At 40.2% G+C, this 21,471-nt stretch overlaps 1 protein-coding gene across 9 annotated transcripts in view; it reads right to left on the reverse strand.

The window, feature by feature from the left end:
• The window catches only part of MBNL3 (muscleblind like splicing regulator 3), a 155,676-nt gene that overhangs the window by 126,140 nt on the left and 8,065 nt on the right, over positions 1–21,471 (reverse strand). The window contains exon 1 of one of the 9 annotated variants that reach the window (XM_040627453.1): positions 3,919–3,937. The exons of the other annotated variants lie outside the window; for them this stretch is intronic. The gene's annotated coding sequence lies outside the window, so the exon portion shown is untranslated. Of the gene's footprint in view, positions 1–3,918; positions 3,938–21,471 lie in introns of those variants that run through there. 9 annotated transcript variants of the gene reach the window in all.

The following is a 21,471-nucleotide window of genomic DNA, read 5'->3' on the forward strand; positions in this document are numbered from 1 at the left end:
GGGGAAAGGTAGGCCCCTGCCTCTGAGATTATAAAGATTTATTGACCCCTGTTGAGTCTGTGTCTCCCATTAATTTCAATGCAACTGCTTTGCCATCCTCTTTCAGAGTCAGAGAATACCACCTTCTTTATACACATGATTTTGTCCTAACTGCCTCTCTACTATAGGTTGCCCAAACCGTGGACTCTGCTTTTCTACCACGCTCTCTCTGATTATCTCTAATTCTGAAAATGTTTCAGAATCAGGCTCCGCTTACCTGACTCCAACCAGCTAACCCTCCGGGTCACCGTCTGCTGCTAGCCAAAACATACGATCTCGCCTATTTCTCCTTTAACCAAATGTTTGGTTTGGGCTTCGCTTCCCCTGTTTCTGCCTACGAGAGCCCATTTCTCCTGCTCCCCTCTGGTCAGGGTAAACATACATACACAATATTCCATAAAAATAAACTTTGCATCAATTTCTCATCAATTGGGACATGGGGGGAATTTTACTGAGTAAAAATTCCAAGAGTGATTTAGGGTTCACAAAAACCCACTAAAAACACAATGAGGAAGATAAATTTGCTTTGCTGAGCACATTTTATGATGTGTTCTAAAGCAGTATCCTGGTTATTAAACAATTGATATTCCCTGGTGTTAATAATCGTTAACATTTATGGAGATCTTATTCTGCATCAGACAGTGTGTTAAGCGTTTTATGTTCATTATCTCATTCAACCACTCTAATGCCATGTGAAGTAGACAATACGAAGGAGCAACGTTAAGGTCTAATTTCAAAACAAAATCTGTCACAAATCTCAAGTCTCCACTTGTCACCAAATAGTAGTATTGAGTTTCTCCATATTCAAAATTCTCAGATGTCATAATAATAGAGTCCTGGACACTAATTAAAAAATCTCCAGTTTCTCAATTTTCTTCCCAGCTTCCTGTAATTACAATACGAAAGCTCATTACTGCCTATCCATGGAAGCCAGAGGATCCTGAATTGCTTATAATTGTTTGAATATATCTTCTCACGCATGTCTGGCAAAGAAGTTAGAAAATGCTTGATACGTTGGGTTTAAAATCACCCATTCAAGAAAACATGCGGCCCAGAGATGTGGAATCCAGCTGGCAGAAGGGAAGCATAAAAGCCTTTGGGCATACTAAATCCCTTCCCCGATAATAAAAATTCTGTACCAAAGAAAGTTATCCAAATCGAAGTGAAAACTTTGAAGCAAGATGTAGAAATTCTGAAGCAACTGTGAAGCTATCATACTACAAGTTAGCGAGCCCCTTCAAAAACTCCTCGCTCTGTTGCTCCTTTGTAAGCTGGCTATCTCAAATTCGGGGGTGTGCTGACCATAAAGAGAAGGAAAAGTAAGACAGATTTCTTTACATGAGGGCTTCGGGATGAGATCTGAGGAAGGGCCTGAAAAGAAAGCAGGGATTTGAAAACAAAACTCCAGGGGCGCCTGGGTGGCACAGCGGTTAAGTGTCTGCCTTCGGCTCAGGGCGTGATCCCGGCGTTACGGGATCGAGCCCCACATCAGGCTCCTCCGCTATGAGCCTGCTTCTTCCTCTCCCACTCCCCCTGCTTGTGTTCCCTCTCTCGCTGGCTATCTCTATCTCTGTCGAATAAATAAATAAAATCTTTAAAAAAAAAAAAAAGAAAACAAAACTCTAGGAAAAATGCTGAAGTCCAACCAGCAAGGGAGTCTGTGCATTGAGGGAAACCCCAACACACACGGGAAGTAAAAAGATGCCTTACAGAGTAACCGTCACGTAAGAAAAAATCAATTCAGCTTAAACGGCCAAACGAAAGAGGAAGAGGAGAAATGGCCCAAATACTGAGTGAAAGAGAACACTTACGTTTATACTAAGGTGAACAGAATGTCCATCAAAGTTGGTGAAATTCTATACTGTAGTTACCATGTTGTGTTCATCAATTTGAAATCGTGTGAGTACATCTTACAGGGATGAGGCAGAAACTAGAGTTAGCATTATAACATCTCTATCACCAAGTACGGAATGACTAAAATGGTTACATTTGACCGCCATATAATTTACTACATCAGTGAAGGAGACCAAAATGCCTTGATTCTATTTAGAATAATAGTATAAGCCCACAAAAGATCACGAAGGTGCTCAGCATAAGAGAAACTCCTTCAATTCACACTCACATAAAACGGAGCTTAAGTTCCCAGGGTCTGAATATGGACGGCATTATCAATCACATGTCATGCCAAACACTGTTCCACCAAAAATAGTCAAGCCTCAGGCACCGAAGCAGCTTTCGCATTAGTAATCACTGAAACAACACAACTTGGGTCATCGGGTTTGTCAAAAGTCAGACAAAACTCTTTCATGGACCAATAAAGATTTTGAGAATTCTAGAATTACAAGCAATCCTGAAAGATCAATCTAGCTCATTACCTTCAGGCAAGTAAATGAAAAACTTTAACTCAATCAGGGTAAATGGCTCTTATCCAATTACAGAATGCATGTCGATAGTAGATCTCTATAATTTCTCTTTCATAAATCTATTCCCTGGATAAACATTTATTAAGGACTAACTTGGGGCCACATAACTAGATGTCAAGGGCATAAACGTGGACAAACCAACAGTCCCTCGTGTTACATTTCATTTTCAAAATCTCAAACAAATTTCCAAAAGGTAATCTTAGTGGATAGATGACATAATTTTAGGAAACCAGATGTTATATACCCTTCATTTTTGAAAAATTTATGTTTAGGCCCGCAAGGGTTTCTGATGAATAAGCCAAACCATAATATCATTAGGACTCATCCATTCCTTGACCGCGATCCTTAGGTATCCTCCCGTTATCTCTATTATCTCTTAAGCTGCAATTCTGTGTCTCCTCCAAAATACCCATGCGACTTTTCCATACTTCAGCTCTGCCTCTTTCTCAAGGAAGGCTTTCTCAGCCTTCATTGCTGGAATCCTCCCCCTGGCACTCCCTCCTCCTCACTCTCAATCACTCTTCCACAGACTATAATATGGCCTCCATCTCCGCCATTCTATTAAACCCACCCTAGATTCAATGACTTCATTCAAGAACAACACTAATTTGCATTAAACATCGCTAGAACCGTAAGCATGTTTACTATTAACTCCCCTAGTACAGTACCTGACACAACTAGGTTCTCAACAAATGGGAGCTGAGTTGAATATTACATAAATAGCGAAGGGGGCAATATGCATAACATAGCAGTTACCCATTACAGGTCCTGAACAGTCAGTCGTGTGTAGGAAAGAGTCCACATATTTACAACAACGGAGTTTTGCTTTGTTTGCTCTGCAAATATGTATTAAGTACTATGTACAAGGCATTGGACATGGTTCCTATTCTCATAGACTTGAATCGTCTAGCGAATATAATTGCAATGCCACACACATTTGTTTTTAAAAGATACATAAATTTAGGGTTGTATAGATTTATGGAAAGTGCTTCCCTGAGAAAGGGAAAAAAGCCACTCGTTCTTCTAAGGCCGGCTTCTCAACTCCACCAAGGAAAAGGGACCATGCGGCTCTCAGGGCACTGCTCAAACAGAACTCTCCACCCTGAGCCCGCTGGATCAGAGCTGGGCAGCTACTTCTGTGAGCTGCTTCAGGGCGGGATCTAGGCTGGTGCCTGACACTTAGCGGGCTCTCAGCTCATTTGTTTTCATTACGCATACGAGGACACTAAGGCCAAAGACCTGCATCTGAACCTCGGACAAGATACTTAGCCTCAGGCTCTCGGTTTCCTGACTGGATTAAATCATAGGGCAGATGTGAACTCCCCTGGTGTAAGGGAAGCAGATGATAAGCTCAGGTTAATGGCCTAGTGTGGTCGGTATTAGACATGGAAGGTGGGTTGCGAGGAATCTGAAGACAATGAAAAAAATACATAAGTGAGCAAATTACAGTACTTACTTGATGTTTCGGGCTTGACTTCAGCCAAAGTAAACATTTAAAGAAATCCAGTGTGGGAGAGGGCAAAGGGCCTAGATGGAAAAAAAAAGTAAAGAGATGCCCTAGGGACAGAAAACAGAGCTGATGTAACAGCATCCTCAGAGGCTAGAGTAAAACTTGCCCAGATACTAGCAACATCAATTCATTAAATGGGAAAAAGTTCTATGTAATCCAAATAAAGGTGTAGTGCTTCGAGGTGGCAAAAACAAGTAGAATAGATGATTTCTAGATCTTTAACAGTACCTCTCCCAGATCTCAAAGCTAATTTGACAATAAGTAAATAAAGTGCCATGAAAAATGGGAACCTTTCAACAACTGGGTATTTACTTATGGGAACAAAAAAGAGAAACATTGAAACATTCCTGCTTCTTCATTAAACCCAGGGAAAATATCCCACCACAGCACTGTGGCTGAGTACAGGATTTTGGAGTCAGAAGGCCTTACTCATAAATCCCACTTCTTACCTACTAGTTGGAGGACCTTGGACAAATTACCTAAACCGTGCATACTTCAGTTTCCTCACCCAGAAAATGGTGCCAATAACAGCATCTATGTCATAGGGTTGTTTTCTAGATTGAAATGTGTTAGTATTTATAAAGGACTTACAATGACGCTTGGCACAAAATAAGCAGTGATTAAGTGCTTCGAAAAGAAATCACCTCATCGTGTTCACTATGGGAAGAGGAATTTGACACACCTCATCCCCTTATGTTAAAGTAATTATAAAAAATCGTAGAAGGATCTACAGGTGAAAACTAGAGAGAGTCACAGAGAGGCCCAGCGAAGGGCTGGCTCACAGGACGTCGGGCTGCTTCCCTAGGTGGTGCACTCTTCTTCGCTGGGTTTCTACCACACGGCCTAGGAAACTGGCCTAGAAACATCCCATCACCATGTGAAGCTAAGATGCCCTGAGTCAGTAACTTTTTATTACGGTATCAGTGAGCAAGTGCATCGCTAACTTGTGGCTGCGTGCACAGCACTGCGTTTGGTCTGCAGGCGACATGAAATGCGCTAAGACAGATTCTCTTCTCTCAAGGAGTTTATACTCTAGTTGGGGAGATCATCTCACATCCCCAACTTCTTAGAGGTAGCATGCAAGGAAGTTCTGAATCTCACTTGCTTTATAACCACAAACTCCTAGAACTCTAGAATGACGAGCTGTGCCCTCTTAGAAGACTCTCTCTTGGGGCGCCTGGGTGGCTCAGTCATTAAGCGTCTGCCTTCGGCCCAGGGCCTGATCTCAGGGTCCTGGGATCGAGCCCCACATTGGGCTCCCTGCTCAGTGGGGAGCCTGCTTCTCCTTCTCCCACTCCCCCTGCTTGTGTTCCCTCTCTCGCTGGCTGTCTCTCTCTCTCTCTGTCGAATAAATAAATAAAATCTTAAAAAAAGAAAAAGAAGACTCTCTCTTATCCAGAAGTAGTATTTCTTGTCCATCACACTGACTGTGTCCATGCAAGAAGAAAGAAAGACCCACTGCAGAGTTCTAGTTTTCCTTCAATGTGTGGACGAAAGTGTTCTATCGACCCATGTCTCCCGAATGCAGAGCGCTACATTAACAACAGCGAGGCCGGGAAATGCAGGACACAAAAAGGAAGAGAATGAACTTATACATTTTCATTATGTATAATGATCTGTACTTTTTATTGCTCGTGGAGTTGTTCAATCATGAACCCAAGCAAGACCTCAAGCACCGATGCATTCCCCACATTTCTCCTTTAATATGAGCCTGAGTCACAGGCTCACAATGTGAGCAGTGATGACCTCCAGGCCAAGGCCCTCATTTTTCAGACAAGACGATAGAACTATAAAGAATAAATGACTCGGTCACAGTTACAAAGAGTTAGTGACACAGGCAGCACGCAAGCTCAGTTCTAATAACCAGAGCTGAATCCTTAGTTCTATACCTTGGAGATGTTTTAAACTCAATCTCTCAATAGCTCTCCCCCTTCCTCCCTCATTCCTTCCCTCCCTCCATTAGTGTCTGATTAATTCTTTCTCTCTCTTTCTGTACTCTTTCTTCATATTTAGACTCTTAATTTCCATAGCATGAGAATACATATGATCATAAGAACTGAAGCCACTGTGTCTCAACTCAAAACCTATTCTATTTATTTGAATGGGAAGCTGAAATTAATGCTTTCCAATGTTCAGGAGAAATAGAGTAATGGCCTGCTTTTACAAAGCAAACTATAAAACAGCCCACAACCAGCTGGGGAAGTTAATAGATAATCTTTACTATTTGATGCAAATTAGCTTTTACAACAATCTAAGCATCAAAGTCCAAAAGAAAGCAGGAGTTAGAATGAGTTATAGAAGCTGGCTGGGTGGAAGAGAGACCACCGTAGGATTTTTCAGAGACCAAAGGAAGATACAGCCATGTATGTATGTATGTATGTTACGCTGCTGGAAACTCGTGTGTCTGTGCGTGTGTACGTTTGTGTGTTCATGTGTAAATGTCTGTTATTGGGGGAAGGGATAGAATCTTAAGACTGCTGGCTAAAAAGGAGCTAAATCTAGTGAGACATTGTACTGAACACGACAAAATTCTTTGCTATATAAAGAGTGCCAAAGAACCAACACATCACTTGAAACCTAGAGAAATCAGACTTCAGTCATTTAGGGCAATGTTCTGGCAGCAAAGCAATTAACTGGAGCAGTAGAAGGAAATCTATAAGCAGAAAACCTACAGGAAGCCGTATATAGGCATATGGCCCAGGGCTTCTTAGTACAAAGTATTTTGATTAAAAGGAAAAGTTCTCCTTAAAGGAAAAACCAAAGAAAGCCTTGAGGTTGTTAACAAAGAAGATGGTGAAAGATGTTAATTATGCCACCTGGTGGCAGCTCCCAGAATTGCAAGCATAGTGGATTTCCCTGCCTAAGGCTACCTTTGCAAGCCTTAAATACACATATTTTGCATACCTATGCAAGCAAAAAATATGTACCCCATAAAATATCTCTGACTGCTTTTGTCACCTTGGTGGTATTTAAAATATATACAGATTATTTCAGCTGAATCAATTGCATATCAATTCCTAACAATGGATAATGTTTAGAAAATGAGTGGATTTCTCATTCATAATCAATCAAACATAATCTGTATAGATAGTAAATTTAACAAAGTTTCAGTCCTCACTGTACCTAAAAGAGGTTGGCTGAAATTTGTTTTAAGGGATAAGAGAAAAAGAATGTGGCATGAAATTGTGAACATAACAACTGGATGCATGAGAAGACATAGCTTTCCTTACCAGTTTTATGAAAAGATAAAGCACATTGTTGTCCAAAATCAGTAGATCATATAAAGCAGACTGAATTAATGAAAATACTGGGAGGATTTTTTTTTAAATCATGGTAATTAGAATCACTTTTGGTAGAAATCTTTTCGATACAGTCCTTTTTTGTCTTACTAAACAACATAAAATAACCCTAATTAAATCTTTATCTCATTACTAGAGATATTCTAATGCCTTAAGACCAGCATCCCTGGACATCAATTCTTATTAAGGTTAATGGAAGCTATTGGGCTTTGGCTTCAATATGAATAGACCTTAAGCTACAATACAGGTTATTTTTTTCTTATACTTAATCCCTGGTAAATTCATATTTTATTTCTCATAACAATCGAATGCAGATAAAAAACTCTCATTGATTATGGGTTTCAGACAGTTGAGTCCCACTTGATTACTATTTCAGTGGATTTGAGAAAATGTGTCAGCAACTCATAGTAAATGGAACAATACGATGCTCCAATAGGAATCCAAAATTAAATATATCTTATACTGCTAGCTAAAATCAAGGAAACCCGCTCCTTAGAGTTGCAAAGGTCAGTAAGATAAAGAATGGAGGGATTCTCCATTTTTACATGTAGCGGAAACTAGAAATGAGAGTTAAAACCTAAGGAAAACACTAACTCCATACCTCATTTCCAGGTTATTCGTGTCAATAGAAAAATCAGGAAAACCATTAGTGATCAGTGGAATGGTACTGTCTCAGCTAAAGATGAAATCACACCAAAAATGTCCTATTGTATTTTCTATCCAAACACACTCGTTATGCTAAGCAGAGGTAAGAAAAACCTGTTTTAAAAACCATCTGAAACGCCATTTTCTGAAAGTAGATGGAAGCTGAAATGATAAAAGAGGATTACCAAGCAAATGGAAAGGGAGTAATGCGGAAAAAAGGGAACCAAAACAGTTCTGGTGCTGAGCACATAGTAGGTTTTCAAAAATATTTGTTAGCATAAATATCAGATTATAATATGGAGCCTATCGAAAAGCCTCCCTCAAGCAAATTAAGTGTATATATTTGCAAGTAGAAAACTCTATTTAGGACACGTTTTGTAAGCTACTCTGTATTTATTTTGTCGAGGTGGTTGTAACTCTTTTAAATAAATTAGAATATTCGTTGCTCATTACACTGAATGGTACAGAGCTGACCTTAACTCCTAAAGCCCTGCTTCCGAGGAAAATGATGTAGCTTTCCCCTGAGCACACACAATCAACATTCCCATTCGTATAGTGTGCTTTTCAGGAGAATACTACCTCTAACGCAGGGTAGCAGTGGACATCTGCAGGCACACGCCATTTGAAAATCCTTGTAGGATAAGCGAAGTGTTATTGTTATTTGAAAAAATCTCCACTGGCAAACTGAACTTCAAAAAACATTTTAGAGCATTCTTCATCTTTATCCTCTTAGTTTACATTGCTATTTCTAAATAATGCAGAAGTATTTTGAAGCATGTATGATATTAATGAAAGAAAATAATTTCCCTCCAGATACAAATGCATATTTATGAAATAAAAAAAAAGGTGTGCATGCAAAAATTCAGTGGTGATGCCAGTTCATTTTAGACTCTTCTTCACCAGACTCCTTTAGACTATTATTAGGTGAGAAAGTGATTCTTCAATCAGATTTCATTAAAAAAGAGAACGCACAAGATTAATATTCTGTATTCTCCCCCCCTCCCCAACTCTATGAGTTTGGAAGTGCTTTCACTGAAAGTAGCTACCTCTTTACAATTCTGGTTCTGATCCCAAAATAATTTTCTCAACACCATAATTTCAATGACAAATACTTTTTATTAATACTGCTGGCCCATAAAGATATTACAAAAGTCCGTAAATTCACATTGAGGTCTTATTATATTAACACCTCATTTACTGGAACTGTCAGGCAAGGAGGGGATCAATAAAAATGAGATTTCAAAAACCGAAACTTTTACACATTACTATTTGTCTCTTTTAATCCGTCTCGGTAGATATCTTTCTGAAATGCTTTATCAAACTTTGTTGCCCCCTTAGAGATAGCATAGGGAAAACAAAATTATGCTTTTTCTAATAATTCTGGGTCATGATTAGAAACACCAGTCATGTCTTGAAACATATATTGGGCACTTGGTTACATTTTTGTTGCTGAATCACGGGGGCGTCCAGGAAGTGTGCAGTGGAAAGGGTGTTCTGGTCCGTGTTTATGTTCCAACCAATAAGGCAGTATCCCGGTAAGTATCTTAATCTACCGATGCATACCGTTGGACTATCACACTGTTGTTTTGTGCTGGGTGCTCGCTAATGCAAACCACATGTTCAGATCCCCTGACATATGCACAGTGTAAGGGATATATACGAGCTAGGGACTGAAGTTGATCAACGAGAGGGAGATTTAAATTTTCCAGCCAGCCAACGAGGAGAAAGCATAGTTTGGATTCCTCAGGAGAGACAGAGCCCCCCTTAAGTCTAAAATACGACCAAAAGGCATGCCAAAGATTAGGAAATGCAAGGGAACTGGTTAGTGCTGCTTCTGTTTATTTATCTTAGTAAAAGCTCTGGAGAGTTAGTCACTGAACACATGTTGATTTCTGGGGATAATTACAGTAGGTTATAAAGACTGTCGGTGAATTTCTAAACCCAACCTAACTGCTTATGTATTTTATGTAAGGGAATTTCTGAATAAAAATTGATAACCACCATACATGTAAAAGTTAATTAACCCATTTACTTATTGCTACTGAGGAAGCTGGTTCGGTGGGCACAGCATCCATATGGTGCCACTTAATGACAAAGATAAAATCGTCGTCTAAACATAATGATGAGGAAATTGTACCAGCTTGGTCCATGAAGTGGACCTCCCCTGGCCCCCGGCTTGAACTGTACTTAGTATAGGCTTCACTCCTCTGTGCCATTTTCAGCATTTTTTTCCCTGCGCTTAATCCTGAAAATGACTATATCATCACTGCCCTGGAAATAATAAATGTGAAAAAATACAGAAAGATGAAAGGCAAACAGTAATCTCAGTGTTAATTCACTGTTACTCTAAACGACTTTGTATTTGTCAATTTGTCTTGGCCACGCAGAATTCCGGAGCACTGCCAAAACCAGTAATCAGCAGTAGAAGACTAAAACTCACCATTGGATTTTGGCCCCCAGACAGCATCCTGCTAAAGATGTTACCGGTCGACTAAAGGAAATACGCCCAGAAATCACAAGGCTGGCAAACAGCATGGCATCGACGCGGTCAAGAAGCGTAAACCCAGTTCTGTGGTATGCTTTATTTCTTGTCGCTTCCAAGCTACACATCGAACATTCTAAAGGCACTGATCCCTTAGCATGGGATAATGTGTGAGCTATGGAGATTTTACCAAGCTGAAAGGAGGTAGTCGTGTAATTTATTGTCAAACTCTATGGCCATGCAACAGGAGCAGAAAGGAATGTCAAAGTTGGCCTCTCATTTCCGAGTATAGATAATTGCGAACTTACTTGGCTTTTGGTGTGAAAACACTCAGAGGACTAGAGACTCCACGTAAGAGAAACCTTCACATCAATCTCTAATGATTTGAATGTCATTTAAAGAGGAGTATGTATGATTTATGAAAAACAGAATAAAGTGTGTAATTGCAGTAGAACTGAAAATATAATAACAGCAAATGTGCACAGTGTTTACTATGTGCCTGGCACTAATCTTAGCTTTTTCACATACATGAATTCGTGTATTGCTCATAACAATCCTGTGAGGTAAGTACTGTTATTGTCCCCATTTTCTTTTTTTTTTTTTTTAAGATTTATTTATTTTAGAGACAGAGAGAGGGAGAGAAAGCATGAGTAGAAGGATGAGCAGAGGGGGATGGACAAGCAGACCCCACGCTGATCGTGGAGACCAATATAGGGCTCGATCCCAGGACCCTGAGATGACCTGAGCCGAAACCAAGAGTTGGACGCCTAACTGACTGAGCCACCCAAGCACTTCTAGTGTCCCCATTTTCCAGATGAGGAAACTGAGACACAGAAAGATTCAATAACTTGGTCCAGGGCCACACAGTGGATGAGTAGTAAAGCAGAGATCAAATTCAGGCATGCCCCAGCATCCTTGCTGTCCATCACCACTCTGTCCTGCCTCCCATGGGCACAAACATGCATAACACATCATTTAAGATTTATAGGTTTATTACTAGGGATTTGGGCACATAATGAATCGAAGTACTTTATAAAAAACTGTAAAGTTTGGTGCACCTGGCTGGCTCAGTCGGGGCTTAATGTCGGGGTCCTGAGCTCAAGCCCCATGTTGTGTGTAGGGCTTATAAATAAATAAATAATTGTAAAGATTATTCAAAAGTTCTATGAAGATATAATTTCTGGAGGTGCCAAGCATTAGCAACAACAGCTCTACTTAAATTTTATTTAGAAATGAGATCTGTAATTACATGGTATTCACAGATTTGAAGTCAATGACGCAGACATTTGCGATTAGGAAAATGCGGATTAACTTCCCTGCCTTGTTAAAAGTGAATACCTTCTTATTGAATGGGTTCAGATGTAGGGGACAATGCCCCAGAAGGGATGTGCATATCAGAGGAGTGGATGAAAGATCCAGCACGGAATTCTACCCAGGGTTTCAGCATCCAACATGTCTGCCCACCTCCAGCTCAACACTTGGCACATGATAGTGGAACTATTGATGAGCTGTCGGCTCGACTGTGAGCACCTCAAGGACACCTCTTATCCATCTTGTCACTGGCTCAATACCTCATGTATACTAAACAAATACTTGCTAAACTAACAGAAGTAGTGAGCACCTGCTGTATGCAAGACATTACGCTAGCTGGTGGGAAAACAAAGATTTGGTCCACATGCAGGGTGGCGTGGCAAGGGGCCCAGGACATGGTGGGATCACCATTGTCACAAAGCACATAGATGGTGAGTGTGGGTCTTCATGTCAGAAATCAACTTTCTCTTTAAAGGTGACAGAATAAGTGGGAGTCCAAAGCTGTCTCAATCCATTGCCTCTCTTCATTTTTAGCTTTATTTTTTGCCTCTCTTGAAAAGTAGATCAACAACCCCCTCAATTTAGCTGTTACTTTACTTTTGAAAGTCTTTGTAGAAAACCATCTAGGTTTCTTACCTTCATATTAAAACATTCTTGAATACTTGCTCAGGGCTCTATCCTCAGCACGAAGAAACTTGGCTGACTCGTGGGCTGGGAAGGAAAAAAGCTACAAGTGGGATGGGAAGGAAAGTGACACACAGAAGTCCTGGGAGGTCAACTATCAGAAAAATCAAGCCGGGATTTAAAATATGCTGTGATCGCTGCGTGCACTCAGTAGAGTTTACGTTAAAGTCTCCGAAACAAAAGAGTGCTATAAAAATATCAGGCACCACCACTATTAAATATTAGTATATATCTCACCATAATCTAACTTCTAAAAGTCTGGTTACTGTTACCGACAGTAGTGTGCAGAGCGGACTAATCCCGCACAAGGGTGCTGTAATTGAATGATGCCTTCTCCCCTCCACTTCCAAGAGTTTATGGTTCTATAACTTGGAAAGTCTGCAGCTTTTGGTCATTCCAGATGTTTACTTCATTCCAGCAGCGCCGTCCTTACCCAGTGTTCAGTCTTAGGTCACTAATGCATTGTAAAAGAGACAGACGGCACACTCAAGTTCCCAGTGAAATCTTTTTTAAAAAAAATATGTCCATAATATAACCGTGGAGATTTTAAGCATAGACTGTGGAGTCAGAGGGTGAAGTCCAACTTTGGACGCTGCTGTTTACTAGCAGAATGTCTTTGGGCATGCTACTAATCTTTCCGAGGGCCAGGTTCCCCATCTGTAAAAAGGAGATAAATAATAACACCAACGTCACAGGATTGCAGTGACGATGAGACGAGAGGATGTGTGCAAAGTGCTTATCACACTGCCTGGCACGGAGTAAGGAACTGTTGCCATGAGAAAGGAGTACAGGGCGCCTGGTTGGCTCAGTTCAGCGGATCATGCGACTCTCGGGGATGTGAGAGATGTGAGTTTGAGCCCCACGCTGGGTGTAGAGATTACTTAAATAAATAAGCAAACTTTGTTTTAAAAAAGCACAAAATTATGTCATCCCTTCCAATCACTTCTTAATATTCCTTTTCCTCTTTTTTCCTCCCTAATAGATTGTTCTATAGTGAGGCCTGTTCCGGTACTAAAAACTGGTGAGGATTCATATTACATTTAAATAAAAAGGTATGATTGATTGATTTTAGGCCAGATATTTCATGGGATGATACAACCGCAAAAGGTCCGCAGCCACTACAGATGAGTAACACAACTGCAATCAACTACAGAACTCAGGTTTAAATAGAAGTCAAAACTATGAATGAATGAATGAATGTCAAAACTATTCCTGTGTGTTTAGGTGCATTTGTGTCAGAGGGGAGGCATTTAGCACTTAGGATGCCCTATTATAAACTAATAAATACGGAGTCTGTAAATAGGGATTTCCAAACCAAAAGAAGACATGATGTCTGATATATTTTCTTGCCAAAGCAATTTTCCAAGGTTATAGGTATAGTGATTATCTGGTCAAAGCCCGCTTTGGAAGGATGCCAGGGTTGATATGCTGTAGAAAGTCCATTGCAAAAGTCACACACAACCGGTATACCTGATTTCTCCCCATGCATTTTTTTGCAGATTTGCTTTTTTTCATATGAATTTGTGTAGCTTGTTGACTGGAGTCAGATAAATTGGCCCCTTCCCCTTCTACACGTAGAAGGTTACGGTTTTCAAACCGAATACTGGAAGAATCAAATTCTTGCCAAGAAAGGAGGCTACAGAACCTCTGAGTAAGTGTTCCTCTCTACCGAACACAGCCGGGGAGAACTGGACGCAAAGGCTTTCTCCCATCACTCACTTTTGTCTTCCTTGCTGGAATTTTCCCCACTGTAAGCTCAACAAACAAGTGATCATTTCTCCGGTATTTATTACAATGTTAATCATACATACACACAAAGATAACATGGTACCGACTTTTGGGAAGCATTTTTCTATATTATTTTAATTTTAATTATTATTAATAATTTTAATTTTAACTTCAATGTGCAAACCTCATTGTTAAAAAAATACAATTTCACTGAGCAAAAAGACTCTGAGAAGGTATTTTCACTGATACTAATCAAACCCAAAAAGGACCCATTTGCAAATTCAATTTTTTTTACTGAATCCAATAAGTAATTGTAATAATAATAAACCAGAGAACAGACCCTGGAGATGGAGCTGAGATGCCTAAGAGGTATAGTTAATTGGTAATATGGAACACGACCTTTGAAGAGGTATCAGACTAAATTAATTAGTTAAGAGAGGCATAGAGTTCATAACTTGATTACCAAGCTGTTTGATTCCCTCAACACAATAGCCTTAATTTAAACCAACCATATGAACTTGCATTCCTGTGCCATCCTTCCAATTATCAAGCAAAGAGTTGAAAATTGTTGATCATGGACTGAATAAGCCCATTCATGCTATCATTTTAAGTTTGGATCTGCTGAATATTTTTACTTGAACAAAGTACAAAGATATCCTCAATAACTTAAATGTAAAACCATTTGGCTTGCTTCTCGATTTAGGGGACTCTAGATATCTATTTTTTCCAGTGTCACACGGTAAGGAAGCTGTTTAAACTAGAAATCACGAACAGGAAAGTAAAAGCAAAGATTTCCCAGTTGTTTTAGAAATCTATTTAACGAAGATGGCGGAGGAGTAGGAGACAAAAATAGTACATGAGAGACTGGACTCTGAGAAACAAACTGAGGGCCTCAGAGGGGAGGGGGGTGGGGGAATGGGATAGACCGGTGATGGGTAGTAAGGAGGGCACGTACTGCATGGTGCACTGGGTGTTATACACAACTAATGAATCATCGAGCCTTACATCGGAAACCGGGGATGTACTGTATGGTGACTAACATAATATAATAAAAAATCATTAAAATAAAAAAAAGAAATCTATTTAACAAACACTTTTCCTGGGGAGGAGAGTCTTTTAATCTAAGTTACTGCTGATTTTGTGCCGTATCGTCTCTTGGCAGGAAGATGTTATGCAACTATTTTGATATCTGCTGATGGAGTAGTCTTAAATTCTTATCAACAAGTAGCGTTTGCCCAGTGACTTGAAATGTAGTATAAAAAACAAAAGTTGAATTTATAAAATTATATATACGTATATACACATACACTCTCATATACATTTGTGTCCAGATATTTTGGGAGGGAGTAGGGAATATAGCTTTCATGCAGTTTAATCCTCAGAATGTGGTATTCATTTTAACCATCAATTCCCAGGCATCCAACCTAAGAAGAACCCCCCCCCTTTTTTTTACCTGGAACTTGTGGCAAAATAAACACAGACTGGGGAATGTGGGTTTAGATAATTAGTACCTTTACAATAACTTCAAAGATTTAAGTTTTTCAACATGTCGCCAAATTTGCATCATTTTCTTCTTTAGAATAAAAAGCATTTTCAGAACCTCAAAGCAACAACCTTTCTCTTTGACTAGAATCAACATCAACCCAGACATTAAGTACAAGGCTTATGTTCAAGATATTTTGTACTGATAATCATCAGCTGCTGAGAAAGGAAGAATAAAATACGTTCTAAAAGGGAACATGGGGAGGGTGGCTACAATAAGAACTGAATCTGGACCGGAGGCTTATTTTTTGAATTACACGGTCAAAGAGGAAAATCCACGAAAACCGGAAGTTGCCGGACGCACCACAGGGAAGGTGCTGCCCGTGTTGAAATTTCTAACTTAATGAAGGACTGAGACGGGATCCTAGTCTAAAAGGAAATCATAAAGGAAAAGCACATCCTTGGTAGTTATATTCCAATCTTCGTTATTCTTTACAGCTTTCCCCACTTGACTTTCATTTTCCTGGAGCCCGACCTATAGAAAGATGTCAGTCACACGTGCACGAATTCAGTAGCACCGAGAGGTCTCGAAAGCCACTTAAAAACGATCTTATCTATTATTTTGGCTGAATTCCACTGTCTTTGTTTTGTTCCAACCTATCCCAGTTCTTTTGTGGCAAGCTTAATCCTACACCTTAAGAGCAAAAAGAATAAACAGGAGAGCTCCTCACGGTTTACTGAATCTGGCTGCACGAGTACTACTGGACATATTAATGCAGTCGCTGCGCAAGCAGGGGAGCCACGCTACACGTTATCTGGCCATTTACAGACACTTCTTCTGGTCTACGGTCGGTGAGCTAGAGGAGGATCAAAGATCAAACTCTGCTTCACCTCCGCCTCCCTGCCAGCCAGTAAGCATGATCTCAGTCACTCCTACCTTAAACACACAACAGCACTCTTTTCTTCCCTTAATCAAAGAGATGATCCCTCCTCCTCCTCCTCGCCCCCCCCTTTCTCCATGCTCCTTAGGCGGCCTTGGCCACTCCTGGAGGTGAGTGACAACTCCCATGGCAGCTCTGTTACTTTCTCTGCCTTCTGGACAAGTTCAATTCAACTTTGTTCTAGGGTTTTCTACACGCTGTTTCACTAGACATCATTGTCCTGACTCCTTAACTCTTCATCCACGGACATTTCCTATCCGACTGCAGCACCAGCCACCAAGAGAGCAAAACCAGTTTTTTTTGTTGTTGTTGTTCTGTCGGGATGAGTGAGAGATCAACGTTGGCTTGACTTCCCAGGAGACAAATGCCTTCGCTGATGGAAGAAGCTGCCCAGAGGACATGAGTTGGTCCCCAAGTGATGAAGACGACGGGACCAGACAAAGAAGAAATTATTGTGTGTTGGGGGAGAGGGGGTGGTACTGAAAAATGAGTAAAGAATTGAAGGTGCCATTTTTAGCCTAATAACTATTAGATGCCAAGGAGAGAATTTGCTGGATAGAACCAGTGGTATTTCATAGCTAAAGGAAATTTTGTCATAACAAAATGAAAGCACCTAGTAGAGCATCTGGCATACAGTAATTGTTCGATAAATGTCAGTTGACTCTAAATAAACACCTATTATAGGACGTTTTTATTGGGTGTGAAAATGGGGGTTCAAATTTTATTCCTATATATAAACTCCTGCCTACGGATATTAAGATTGATTTAAAAGTCTAAGACATTCCTGGAGGTGCAGGTAAAAGCTGCCACTCAAGGACTCTAAGAGCCCGTGTCACCCTGTTGGGGCCCACCAGCGTGAGCATGTGTCCAGGGAAGTCACAGGCCCCTGAAATCTCACCTGGTGACAGTCTCTGCCACTATTCCCACCGAGCAAATCAGAAAGGGACCGTTGGTGCCACACAAAAAAAGCAATGGTTGTTGGTTTTATCTTCTGACTTCCTATTTCCTAAGTCTGCTCTGCTTTAGGGAGCTAAAAGTAGGCCATCTCAGAAGTCTGGATGCGTACTTCACAATACTCCCTTTATAGGACCCCAAGGACACCCAGCTGATTTTCACTTAAAAGCAAACCACCTCTGGTTTCGAGAGGGTTTGGTTTGGTTTGAATGGTTACCTACCATGCGGAGCAATAGGAGCTGGGGCTCCTGTCCTCGAGCTGAGATGATGAGGCTCTTGCTTTCCTTCTGCCTCATCACTACAGGCTTCCTGCGAAGTGCTAATGGCTGCAGTGCTTCAGACCAAAGGGTTTTCCTCATGGATAAGCCAACAGCAATATCAATGTCTTCATTTTCTTCTGGCCCATAGGGTTCCACAAAAATGAGGACTATGGGATAAGGAATTATCCCAGCAAAAGACTGGCAAATCTAGGGGCACCCGGGTGGCTCAGATGGTTGGGCATCTGCCTTTGGCTGAGGTCATGATCCCAGGGTCCTGGGATCGAGCCCCGCATTGGGCTCCCTGCTCAGCGAGGAGCCTGCTACTCCCTCTGCTTGTGCTCTCTCTCGCTCTCTAATAAATAAAATCTTAAAAAAAAAAGACTAGCAAACCTAGCATTTCTCTCTTCTTTTCCATCTTCCTTCTTTGTTCTAGAAGTCCATTTGCCTTCACGGTCTCATTGCCTTTTGAGGGAAATTTTTGTTCGCGATAAACGAAAGGAACTCGCCTGTTGAAGGTCTTGAGTCCTGTGTCCACCTCAAAGTTTTAAATGTAATTTGGCAGATGGTCACACGAGGGATCATAATATTTCACAGACACACCGAGAAACGCTAGAATGCCGTGTGAAATGAACGAGAGCTTGGCGTTTAGTTGTTTAGCATACCTTCTTACAGAGCTTTTTCTTATCACTAATCATTTGCCAAGTATTCCATAACCAAAACCCCAGAAGGCTAAAGTGAAGGAAAAAAAAGAAAAAAGGAGCTGAATCCCCAAACCAATGACTAATTTTGTTTGCCTAAAACACACAACCAACCATATGCTTACTGCAGCTGGAAATCCTGACTAACTCACGCTCTAAATGCCCACGCCTTATTACAGCTACTCTATGCTACTCTGTAAATGTTGTTTATGGTGCAATCAATGCTGTAAGCAAAGTTATCCTCCGGCCTAAAAACATACATAGGGGCGCTTTCTAAAGAGCTTTAATGAACAGAATGAGAAACCGCTAAAAGCTGTCACTCCCAGGATCTGGAAAGGTCTGCAGGTCACCCATCAGCGTGTGTTCGTTTTTCTCATCGTTAATACAGTAACGTATGTAACCAGGTTTTTTGGTGGGTTTTTTTGGGGGGGTGTGATGGAGTAACACTTTATTATTGTGCTTAATTTGTTTTACATCTCATTTCATTAACTGATTGCTAATTACACAACCATTAGCTGTGTTAAGTCTTTTTCTATTCTTAAGTTTGAAATAGGGTGTATCTGAAGAGGGAGAACTCGTTTACAATGACAGAATTTAGTTACCAACTCAATAGAACTGAGACTGTATTTTATTTTCAGTGCGGTAACTTAAGTTTAACATTTAAATGTCTCTAATGAAAAGCCTAATTTTATTTCAAATTCTCAGAGTTGAGAAAGCAGCAGTAAGATTTAGTGACACTGGGAGGCAACTGAGGGCGGAGGGGGTGGGAGCGAAGCCAAAAAATCCTTAGGATCCAACTGGAGATGCCAAGAGCCCCAGAAGGCAATATTTTCCTCCCCTCTGACAATTATTTAAGTCAAAGGAATATGTAGAAATTGTCCAGGCTTCTAAGGGTGTTTCCAATCTCTTAATACTTCCTGTGAGTAAATCTTTTTCTTCTTTTCTACTATTGGGCTTAATTCTCATTAGTAGAAAATAGTAACGAGAAAGGCTATGTGGCTATTGTCTTCTCTATTTGTATAATCATTCGCATCAATATCCTAGGTATATTTAACAGACACTCAGCTTCTGCCTCCCATCCACAATTTTCAAATTCATTTAATGTGTGCCTTTGTTCGCTGCAGAAAAAACAACCATGCTCAGGTTTTCTTCCAATATATGGTAAATGTGTACATTTATATTTGTTTAAAAATCAGCTTTCTTCTTGCAAATATGTTTTCTCTGGATAGGACCGTTTTTGATTTCTAAAAATTCAAAAGCAATTTTTGAACTCTTGTAACTTACATTTAACTCATCCTAAAATAAGGTGGGCTTTTCCCTACATTTAAATTTTCTTGACCATTCTTTCCGTGCTAGAAGCAACTCAGGTCCAACTATCCCAAGATTTTTAGTGTGTTTTTTTTCCCTAAGATGTCCTCTTTTGCCTTTTCTGTGTCTCATGTTTTAGCAATACCAGTTGGCAAGTACATAATACTTAAAAAGGGCATCTCCTCAGGATTACAAAATACCATGGACATTAAACCTTAGAGCATTCCGATGGCAGTACGTCTCACTTCTCAGTTTGAAAAACAGACACTTGACTGTCCAGGTACTTAACTAACCTTGCTCAATATGTCAGCACCCTAGTCCCCGGCATCCCTTGACCACCTTCCCCTCAAAAACAGACGACGAAACGTTACTGAGCCAGTTTGAAATAACATCCACTAAAGAAAGCACTGACTTTTCAACCTTTTTGCCAGCAACAAATAGTAAGAAACACATTTCACATCCTAAGTACGTATGTGTCTAGATCTGAAAAAGTCTCACCAAAAATATCTAACCTTCCTACATGATATATTCTGATATTTTCTCACTATTTTATTCCATTTTGTTTAAAACAGTGCTAGTCACAACCTACTAAATGGATTTCATCATGCGTTAACGAGTTGTTGCCTACCACTTAAAAACTACGATGAGAGAACGAATAGACTTTTTCCAAACCACGAGGTAACGTTGGCTCCATAAATAGGGTAAATCTTCGTAGACTTTGATGCCACCAGGACAGACTGTGATAGTTACCTGAGCCACCTTGAAACATATTTTTGAATAACCTATAAAGAGTCTGCTAAACAAAATAATAATGTCAAGATGGAAGGGTACGTACGTAATCTCTTAGAACAAGATACTTCTAACGTTTTTTGGATCATTATTTAAATGCAGCTGTGCTAATTATAAACGAGGGTTAATTTTCAGGCCAATAGAACATCTACTTAGAAAAATCTTGTTTGTTCTCAGTCCGAAACATTTTGTAAACCAGAATATTGTCTTTAACCTGAGCTTGCGAAATTTTAGTGTATCTTAACATTCGAACTCGTGACTGTTCAAAAAATAAAATCACATTTTTAAAAAAAAAAAACGTTTTGTAGTTCATCCAGTCACTCCATTTATAAATCTCCTCAAGGTCTCATCTAATAGCAACAACGGTAATGGGTATACAGTTCATTTGTAGAGTGTTTTAAACTTCAGAAAACTCTTTTATTTTGTGAACTGGTAATGACCAGAAATCCTTGGATTACTGGATATTTAAAAAAGCATATAATGACATTTGCCAGACCCAAAAATGAAACTTAATATTTGGTTTGTTGTGCAAGTGACAGATTACCCAATCCCCTGAAGAAAGCCAGGTGTCTGGCCTGTAATGACCGCCTGTATTTTAGAGGTCCAGCCCACCCCTTGCACTCCCCTCACAATGTGGAAGATATGAAAGAAATTAAAATTTCAAGGTAAAGGATCAAGCTATGTTCAGGAGTGGGGGGTGTCACACAACCTCCCTTGTGTGGCGGTATCTACTAAAGAACTGGGAACAGATGTTAATCTTTCGTGAACATTTAACATTTTGGCAAATTGAAGGCTTAGGAAACTAAGGGAGTGAAGGACAGGCCAGGAAGTCCGGGATTCCTGGATGTGAACCTAGTATCTGTCTGACTCTGTTTTCGCTCTAAATCGGTGCCAAACTCTTCACACCTCAGCTGCTTT

The sequence above is a fragment of the Ursus maritimus genome (assembly GCF_017311325.1).
Source record: "Ursus maritimus isolate PB19 chromosome X unlocalized genomic scaffold, ASM1731132v1 scaffold_X1, whole genome shotgun sequence".
NCBI classification, from domain to species: Eukaryota; Metazoa; Chordata; class Mammalia; order Carnivora; family Ursidae; genus Ursus; species Ursus maritimus.